This window comes from Zalophus californianus, chromosome 10, assembly GCF_009762305.2.
Source record: "Zalophus californianus isolate mZalCal1 chromosome 10, mZalCal1.pri.v2, whole genome shotgun sequence".
NCBI classification, from domain to species: Eukaryota; Metazoa; Chordata; class Mammalia; order Carnivora; family Otariidae; genus Zalophus; species Zalophus californianus.
In genome coordinates, this window is record NC_045604.1 from 109322037 (window position 1) to 109332172 (window position 10136).

General features: G+C 45.6%; 1 non-coding gene across 1 annotated transcript; it reads left to right on the forward strand.

Moving 5' to 3' along the window:
• TRNAK-UUU lies at positions 1–72 on the forward strand. The gene has a single exon. It is a non-coding gene; the product is annotated as a tRNA-Lys (tRNA).
• Positions 73–10136: the final 10064 nt, after the last annotated feature.

Sequence of the window (10136 nt, forward strand, 5' to 3'; positions counted from 1 at the left end):
GCCTGGCTGGCTCAGTTGGAAGAGCATGTGACTTTTGATCTCGGGTTGTGAGTTCAAGCCCCACGTTGGGCATAGAGATTACTAAAAAATAAATAAAAATTAGAGTACAATTCAATGACTTTTGTAGAGTCAGAGTCGTGCAACCATTGCCACAAGCAAATTTAGAACATTTTTATTACCCCAAAGAGAGTGACATCCATATATGGACACCAGGCCAAGTTAGTTTCCTTCCCTTCTCTAAGCCTGAGGGCCAAGACAACATTGTAAAGTTCATAATAGAGAAAAGGTAGTCATGTCTATATGTGTGGCTATGTTTTCTCTGTGATCTCCCCATGGGCCTCTGTAGCAGCAAGGTAGGAGGTGATTATCTTGGCACTTTGGGGGCATACTCTCTAAGAAGTGTACCAACCAGTGCTTCAGGCACCCTTCCCTCTGACAGCAGAGGGTCAGGACATCCCAGGTCTGCAGACATCCCTACAAGCAAACACCCATTGCACTCTGAGGGTGTCTTTGTCATCCTGGGCTGTTATAACAAAACACCACAGACCAGAGGCTTGAACAACAGACATTCCTTTCTTACTGTTCTGGAGGCTCCACATACAAGATCGAGGTGCCAAGAGGTTCGTTCTTGGTGAGGGCCATCTTGCTGGCTTGTAGATGGCCACCTACTTGCTATGTCCTCACATGGCAGAGAAATAGAGTGCACTCTGGTCTCTTCCTCTTCTCATAAAGACACTAATCCATTTTTCTTGTCTGATTGATGAGGCTAGGACTTCTAGGACTATGTTGCACAACAGTGGTGAGAGTGGACATCACTGACATGTTCCTGACCTTAGGGGGAAAGTTCTCAGTTTTTCCCCATTGAGCATGATATTCCCTGTGAGCTTCTCGTAGATGGCTTCTATTTATAATATTGAGGTATGGTCCTTCTATCCCTACACTGTGAAGAGTTTTAATCAAGAAAGATGCCTTGTTGACAACAAAAAGAAATAAAGGGCATCCGAACTGGCAAAGAAGTTAAACTCTTACTCTTCACAGATGACATGATACTCTATGTGGAAAACCCAAAAGACTCCACCCCCAAATTGCTAGAACTCATACAGGAATTCAGCAAAGTGCCAGGATATAAATCAAGGCACAGAAATCAGTTGCATTTCTATACACTAGCAATGAGACAGAAGAAAGAGAAATTAAGGAGTTGATCCCATTTTTTTTTAAAGATTTTATTTATTTATTTGACAGAGAGAGAGACAGTGAAAGAAGGATCACAAGCAGGGGGGAGAGGGAGAGGGAAAAAGCAAGCTCCTCAATGAGCAGGGAGCCTGATGCGGGGCTCAATCCCAGGACCCCTGGGATCATGACCTGAGCCGAAGGCAGACACTTAACTGTCTGAGCCACGCAGGTGCCCCATGGAGTTGATCCCATTTATAATTGCACCGAAAACCATAAAATACCTAGGAATAAACCTAACCAATGAGACAAAGGATTTAGTTTATAGAAAACTATAAAACACTCATGAGGGCACCTGGGTGGCTCAGTTGGTTGGGCGGCTGCTTTCGGCTCAGGTCATGATCCCGGAGTCCTGGGATCGAGTCCCACATCGGGCTCCCAGCTCGGTGGGGAGCCTGCTTCTCCCTCTGACCCTTTCCCCTCTCATGCTGTTTCTCTCAAATAAATAAATAATCTTAAAAAAAAAAACACTCATGAAAGAAATTGAGGAAGACACAAAGGAATGGAATAACATTCCATGCTCATGGATTGGAAGAACAAATATTGTTAAAATGTCTATGCTACCCAGAGCAATCTATACATTCAGTGCAATCCCTATCAAAATACCATCAACTTTTTTCACAGAGCTGGAACAAATAGTCCTAAAATTTGTATGGAACCAGAAAAGACCCCGAATAGCCAAACAGATGTTGAAAAAGAAAACCAAAGCTGGTGGAATCACAATTCCAGACTTCAAGCTCTATTACGAGCCGAAATCAACAAGACAGTATGGTACTAGCACAAAAACAGACCCATAGATCAATGGAACAGAACAGAAAACCCAGAAATGGACCCTCAACTCTATGGTCAACTAATCTTTGACAAAGCAGGAAAGAATATCCAATGGGAAAAAGGACAGTCTCTTCAACAAACGGTGTTGGGAAAACTGGACAGCCACATGCAGAAGAATGAAATTGGACTATTTCCTTATACCACACACAAAAATAGACTCAAAATTGATGAAAGACCTACATGTGAGACAGGAATCCATCAAAATCTTCGAGGAGAACACAGGCAGCCTCTTCGACCTCAGCCACAGCTACTTTTTTTTTTAAAGATTTTATTTATTTATTTGAGAGAGAGAGAACGAGAGATAGAGAGCACGAGAGGGAAGAAGGTCAGAGGGAGAAGCAGACTCCCCGCCGAGCAGGGAGCCCGATGCGGGACTCGATCCCGGGACTCCAGGATCATGACCTGAGCCGAAGGCAGTCGCCTAACCAACTGAGCCACCCAGGCACCCACAGCTACTTCTTCCTAGGCACATCACCAAAGGCAAGGGAAGCAAGGGCAAAAATGAACTATTGGGACTTCAGCAAGATAAAAAGCTTTTGCACAGCAAAAAAAAAAAAAACACAGTCCACAAGACCAAAAGACAACCAACAGAATGGGAGAAGATATTTGCAAATGTCTTATCAGATAAAGGGCTAGTATCCAAAAATCTATAAAGAACTTATCAAACTCAACACCCAAAAAACAAATAATCCAATCAAGAAATGGGCAGAAGACATGAACAGACATTTCTCCAAAGAAGGCATCCAAATGGCCAACAGACACATGAAAAAATGTTCCGCATCACGAGCGCCTGGGTGGCTCAGTTGGTTAAGCAACTGCCTTCGGCTCGGGTCAGGATCCTGGAGTTGGAGGATGGAGTCCCATATCGGGCTCCTTGCTCAGCAGGAAGTCTGCTTCTCCCTCTGACCCTCCCCCCTCATGTGCTCTCTCTCTCTCACTCTCTCTCTCAAATAAATAAAACCTTAAAAAAAAAAGAAAAAATGTTGGGTGCCTGGGTGGCTCAGATGGTTGGGCGTCTGCCTTCGGCTCAGGTCGTGGTCCCAGGGTCCTGGGATCGAGTCCCGCATCAGGCTCCCTGCTCCTTGGGAGCCTGCTTCTCCCTCTGCTTCTCTCTCTGCTTCTCTCTCTCTCTCTCTCTCTCCCTCTCTCTCTCCCTCTCTCTCATGAATAAATAAAATCTTTAAAAATAAATAAATAAAAAAAAAGAAAAAATGTTCCGCATCACTCGGCATCAGGGAAATACAAATCAAAACCACAATGAGATACCACCTCACACCGGTCAGAATGGCTAAAATTAACAAGTCAAGAAACAACAGATGTTGACAAGGATGAAGAGAAAGGGGAACCCTCCTACACTGTTGGTGGGAATGCAAGCTGGTACAGTCACTCTGGAAAACAGTATGGAGGTTCCTCAAAAAGTTGAAAATAGAGCTACCCTACAACCCAAGAATTGCACTACTAGGGATTTACCCTGAAGCTACAAATGTAGTGATCCAAAGGGGCACCCACACCCCAATGTTTATAGCAGCAATGTCCACAATAGCCAAACTGTGGAAAGAGCCCAGATGTCCATCAACCGATGAATGGATAAAGATGATACACACACAGTGGAATACTACTCAACCATCAAAAAAAATGAAACCTTGCCATTTGCAACAACGTGGATGGAACTAGAGGGTATTATGCTAAGTGAAATAAGTCAGTCAGGGGAAGACAATTATCCTAGGAGCTCACTCATATGTGGAATTTAAGAAACAAAACAGAGGAGCATACGGGAAGGGAGGGAAAAATAGAACAAGACGAAATCAGAGAGGGAGACAAACCATAAGATTCTTTTTTTTTTTAAAGATTTATTTATTTATTTATTTGAGAGAGAGAGAGAATGAGAGAGAGAGAGAGAGAGCACATGAGAGGAGGGAGGGTCAGAGGGGGAAGCAAACCCCCCGCTGAGCAGGGAGCCCAATGCGGGACTCGATCCCGGGACTCCAGGATCCTGACCTGAGCTGAAGGCAGTTGCTTAACCAACTGAGCCACCCAGGCGCCCCGAACCATAAGACTCTTAATCATAGAAAACAAACTGAGGGTTGCTGGAGGGGAGGGGGGTGGGGGGATGGGGTAACTGAGTGACAGGCATGAAGGAGGGCACGGGATGTAATGAGCACTGGGTATTATATAAGACTGATGAATCACTGACCTCTACCTCTGAAACCAATAATACACCTATATGTTAACTAATTGAATTGAAAAAAGAAAAGAAATAAGTGAACAGTTCAGGGACACTAAGTACCTGACATCGTGAGAGATCTCAACACGGAAAGGCAATTAATGACGGGCTTGGGTGTCACTTTCCTCCCCAACCCGTGGATGTTCCAGACTATCTCGGGTCCTGCTCACTATGTATCCTCGCACGCTGACACACAGTCACGATGAAATAAGGACATCCGATTCTTACTGCAAATCCCGGAAACCCCAAATTACTATTGCCAAACATTTCGAGCCATGGCCTGCCTACTTCAGTCAGCCATATGTTGGGTCAACAAGCCAAATTCTGTTGTCTGCTCTAATCGTCTAGAGGATGTGAGTGTTTCCCTAATGAGCCGACCTCACCGTTTTTATGAGCCACACAGAGCCCAGAACAGGGGTCAAGGGGATGGAGGGCATGATTACTAATAGCTGACCATATTTTAGGAAGCGTAAACACCCAGGATCATCTGAATCTAGCCAATCTCACCTCTTTTGCTGCCGGTTTTTTTTTTGTTTTTTTTTTAAAAGATTTTATTTATTTGAGGGGCGCCTGGGTGGTTCAGTTGGTTAAGCGACTGCCTTCAGCTCAGGTCATGATCCCAGGGTCCTGGGATCAAGCCCTGCATCGGGCTCCCTGCTCTGCGGGAAGCCTGCTTCTCCCTCTGCCCCTCCCCCTGCTTGTGTTCCCTCTCTCGCTGTCTCTCTCTCTCTCTGTCAATTAAATAAATAAATAAAATCTTTAAAAAAAAAGATTTTATTTATTTGAGAAGAGAGAGCTCTAGCCAGGGGAGGGGCACGCAGATACCCTGCTCAGTGGGGAGCCCGATCCCAGGACCCTAAGATCATGACCTGGGCCTAAAGCACTGAGCCACCCAGGCACCCCCTAGCCACACTTTACATACTTAGTTGTCAAGGGACATTTCTATCACTGCAGGAAGTTCTGACAGTGCTGTGCATGATCTGACAGGTGGGGAATTCAGTACCTCGCAAATCAGAAACACAACAGTAGTAGAGCCGAGAGGTCTCACATTTATTACTGAACCAACCTACTGGTGCAGAGGCATAGTCAGAGAGAAAAATCATTTCCATGTTAAGACAAGTCTATGGCCAGGTAGGATGTTTACAGAATGATAGAACACATGATCTTCATGCAGCTTAATTAAATATGTATGCCAATTAGGTGTGTCATCTCATGACGTGTGATGCCTTACAGACCCAGCTTGGTTCTTCTCCAGTGCCTCCTTTTGGAGTTGTACCTGATCTTTTTTTTTTTTTTTAAGATTTTATTTATTTATTCGAGAGAGAGAGAGAATGAAAGAGAGCACGAGAGGGAAGAGGGTCAGAGGGAGAAGCAGACTCCCCGCTGAGCAGGGAGCCCGATGTGGAACTCGATCCCGGGAGTCCAGGATCATGACCTGAGCCGAAGGCAGTCGCTTAACCAACTGAGCCACCCAGGCTCCCATACCTGATCTTATTACCAGTTTTCATCCAAATCCACTGGGGAATGGGACAATTCTGCTTTTGTTTCTTGGCCAGGAATCACTTGATTCTGAAAGTCTTGTGAGAAGACATAGCGAGAAGCAGCCAGCCACGCAGAGCAGGATGGTGGCGAAAAAGAGCTCTTTTGCTGCCGTTTTGAAGAGCATGCCATGTTTTTGGACTGAAGAAAGGAGACTTACAATAAGCGTGCTGACATTCTGTCGTAAAGTAAGACAGAGAAGGCATTCCTTCCCAGACCATCTCCTGGGGATGGCTCGGGACTGGCAGGAAAGCATTCACTTCCTGCCCACGAGTGTGACACGCATTAGGTCACATGGGGAGTAAGTTCCAAATTCTATTTTTGGAGGCGACAAGGGGGAGGCCAAGCTGGAAGCTGGAAGGAGCTCAAGGATTCCTTGGTAAAACCCCCAGGTCTAGGGGGACAACAGCCTCCAAGACCTGCCTGGATTCCTCACGCTGTCCTCTCTCATGGTTTGAGTCCCCAAGTGGCTCTAGAAGGGGGGCCATACAGGATGTTCTCATGAATCATCAACTCCCGTGACCAGAGCCAAGGTCAGGATTTCAACCTGTGCGTGTTTTTCCTTTGGAGTGTACTACACCACGGTGCACCCTCCTTCCCTAACATCACCGGCTGGGGTGACAAGTCTCATGGAAGCTGACAGTTTTCAAAAGGTGCAGGGTTGAAAGAGACTTTAAAACCAGTTGCCACTGGGCCACAAAATGCTTAGAGTTTAACTGAGAGGGCCCAACGGCTCTACATTTTAAAATATATTTTTAAATCTACAGAACCCTATAAAGATGAAGAGAGGATGCCAGTCTGTGTCATAGACCTTGCACATACCTGGCACTGTGCTAAACTTTCATGTCTTTCTTCCAGAGAGAGAAGGACGTCTGGCTGGCTCAGTGAGTAGAGCACGTGACTCTTGATCTCGGGGTCGTGAAGGGCTTCCCTGTGATGGTTAATTTTACGTGTCGACTTGGCCAGGCTAAGGATGCCCAGAGAGCTGGTAGGACATTATTTCTGGTGTGTCAGGTGAGGGTGTTTCTGAGAGATTAGCATTTGAATTGGTAGACTCCTAAAGATCTGCCCAAACCAATGTGGGCAAGCAGCCATGGGCCTGAATAAAACAAAAAGGCAGAGGAAGGGCAGATTCCCTCTTCTTGAGCTGGGACATGCATCTTCTCTTGTCGTCAGTCACTGGAGCTCCTGCTTCTGGTCTTGGGGTGTCTTGTCACCTGCTCTTCCGCTTCTCCAACTTGTAGAGAGCATATCGTGGCCCGCGTCAGCCTCCAAAATGGCAGAAACCAACGCCCATCATCAATCTCTATTTTTTTTTAAAGATTTTATTTATTTATTTATTTGAAAGAGCGAGAATGAGAGATGGAGAGAGAGAGCACATGAAAGGGGGGAGGGTCAGAGGGAGAAGCAGACTCCCTCCTGAGCAGGGAGCCCGATGCGGGACTCGATCCCGGGACTCCAGGATCATGACCTGAGCCGAAGGCAGTCGCTTAACCAACTGAGCCACCCAGGCGCCCCATCATCAATCTCTGTTATGTCTTCTATACACTATTGCTTCCTTTTCTCTCTAGAACCCTAATACACTCATGAATACGATACAAAGTGAGAAACTAAACAATCCCTTCTTGTCGAGCAAAGCTTACAGAAAATCATGTGCAAACTTGTGATACCCTTTCCCCCCACTTCAAGAGAATAGTGTTTTTGTCTTAGTTTGATGGGAGGGGGGGCCAGGGGTGGTTAAAATTAAAGTCACACACTCTAATATGTTAAAGGTCCTCATATCCAGAAGAAGCAAAATGGTCACAAGTATGTCTGTGACATACCTTGTGCCCGATAGAACTTTCCATGAGAGAAATGTTCTTTCTCTGCATTTTCACTGCCATGGCTGTTAGCTGCAGGTAAGTACAAAGCACTTGAAAGGTGGCTGGTATGAGTGAGGAACTGGATTTTTTAAAAATTTATTTTAATTAAAATTTAAGTAGTCACATGCGGTAGGAGCTACTGTATTGGGTAGTACCGTATAATTTTCATAACTTTAGATTCATTCAGGTTGTTTTTTGGTTTTTGGTGTTTTTTGTTTTTTTTTTTTTAAGATTTTATTTATTTATTTGACAGAGAGAGACACAGCGAGAGAGGGAACACAAGCAGGGAGAGTGGGAGAGGGAGAAGCAGGCTTCCCGCGGAGCAGAGAGCCTGATGCGGGGCTCGATCCCAAGACCCTGGGATCATGACCTGAGCCGAAGGCAGACGCCTGACTGAGCCACCCAGGCGCCCCTGGTGTGTTTTGTTTTGTTTTTTAATCTTAAAAAAGTCTGAGGCTTGGGCACCTGGGTGGCTCAGTTGGTTAAGCATCTGCCTTCGGCTCAGGTCATGATCCCAGGGTCCTGGAATCGCCCCACATCAGGCTCCCTGCTCAGCGGGGAGCCTGCTTCTTCCTCTGCCACTCCTCCTGCTTGTGCTCTCCTGCTCTCTCATTCTTTCAAATACATACATACATACATAATCTTAAAAAAGAAAAGAAAGTCTGAGGCTGACATGGCCGATACAACCTGTGGTTAGAAAAGATTCAAGGCAAAGTGGGGGGGATCTGGCTTTCATCCTTGGAGACCTCCCCAATACCAGTTAGCAGTGTCATGCTCTCTAGCCAAAACCTGGGTTCTTTGATGGGACCTTTCTCATTTTCACAATCAGAAAGTCAAATAGCAAATATCAGTATTTTTTAACAGCAAAGACCTTCCCACTTCCCCATTCACACCTCCTTGTACCTTGCTTCTTTCGCTCATTACTTAATGAGGAACCAGTATGAACTGCTTGGCTCTGAGAGGACAGCCGGCTTGGTCTTATCTTTTTTTAAGTAAAGTTATCTCTACGCCCAACGTGGGGTTTGAACTCACGACTCCGAGATCAAGAGTCCCATGCTCTACTGACGGAGCCAGCCAGGCGACCCTGGGGCTTGGTTTTACCTTCTGCTCCGTCTCCAACACCTAAGAGGATGCCTTACACAGTAGGCGCCCAGTGAATATTTCCTGGATGTTGAATGACTATCTTGAAGGGACGTGACCAGGAAAAAAGAAAAAACGTGTCCAGCAAACTGTTTAAATCGTAATTCTGCAAGTTAGTAGCTATGTTATCTCGCCTTTGTGTCTTCTTCAGTCCTGAAATGAGAACCAGTGTTTCAGGATCGTTCTGAGGATTTGAGAGCATTACATTAGTAGTCACTGCCTCACCCCTAGGCAGGGGTGGGGCTCAATGAATGGCTATCAGCTATCGAAATGGTCAACTGCCTGATGGCTGCTGAAAAGGTCTTTGGAGTTAGGACATGATGGTTAGTTTTTTTTTAAATGAAACATCCTCATTCTGAAGCATCTTAAAAGAACAGCCAATCTGGCGAACCATGTGCATAAAAATAGGAGCTCTGTAACAGGAAGATGAGTTTTATTATAAAAAAACCATGCCAGGTTTTGTGACCTTGCAAAATGTATGTAAGCAGCTCTGAATAACTATATTCTGAATCAAGCAGGAGAAAGGGAGCGACATCCTAGCAATTCTTCCCCAAGAGAGTAAAACGGAAACATCTAACAAAGGAAGCCTGGAGTTTATTCAAATAAACTGCTTTATTTTAGTAAGTCCTAAGTGGTACTCAGAACATTTCCAAGAAATTAAATAGCTTATCTGCTATTTATATGTGCTCTATTATCACAATTTGTCATTTAAGAAAATTCCCTGACAGATCTTTTACAAAAAGGCACTGGAAGGAGCAGTATACAGAACAATAGTACTTCCCAATATTTTTTTTCAAGATTTTATTTATTTATTTGACAGAGAGAGGCACAGCTAGAGAGGGAACACAAGCAGGCGGAGTGGGAGAGGGAGAAGCAGGCTTCCGGCCGAACAGGGAGCCCGATGCGGGGCTCGATCCCAGGACCCTGGGATCATGACCTGAGCCGAAGGCAGACGCTTAACGACTGAGCCACCCAGGTGCCCCAGTACTTCCCAATATTTTAACGGATCCGATGTTTTAAAAGCATTTCACCAAGAGCCACAAAAAGAAATCTAAAGTTGTGATTTCTCCAGTGAAAACCCGACTCGTTCCTGTGGCAAATTTCCCCGTCAGGGTCTCCAAGAGGCTCTCACACATGGGTCAAGCTCAGGACGAGCCCACTGTGGCCCAAGCTGAGTCACCACGGACCCATGACCCAACCAATCTTAAGGGACCCACTGGGGCTCGGCTGCCTGGGAGGCTGTGTGCATCCCTGGGCAGAAGTGAATTCTCTGACAAGCTCCCTCAGAACAAAACCACTGCTCTACTGGA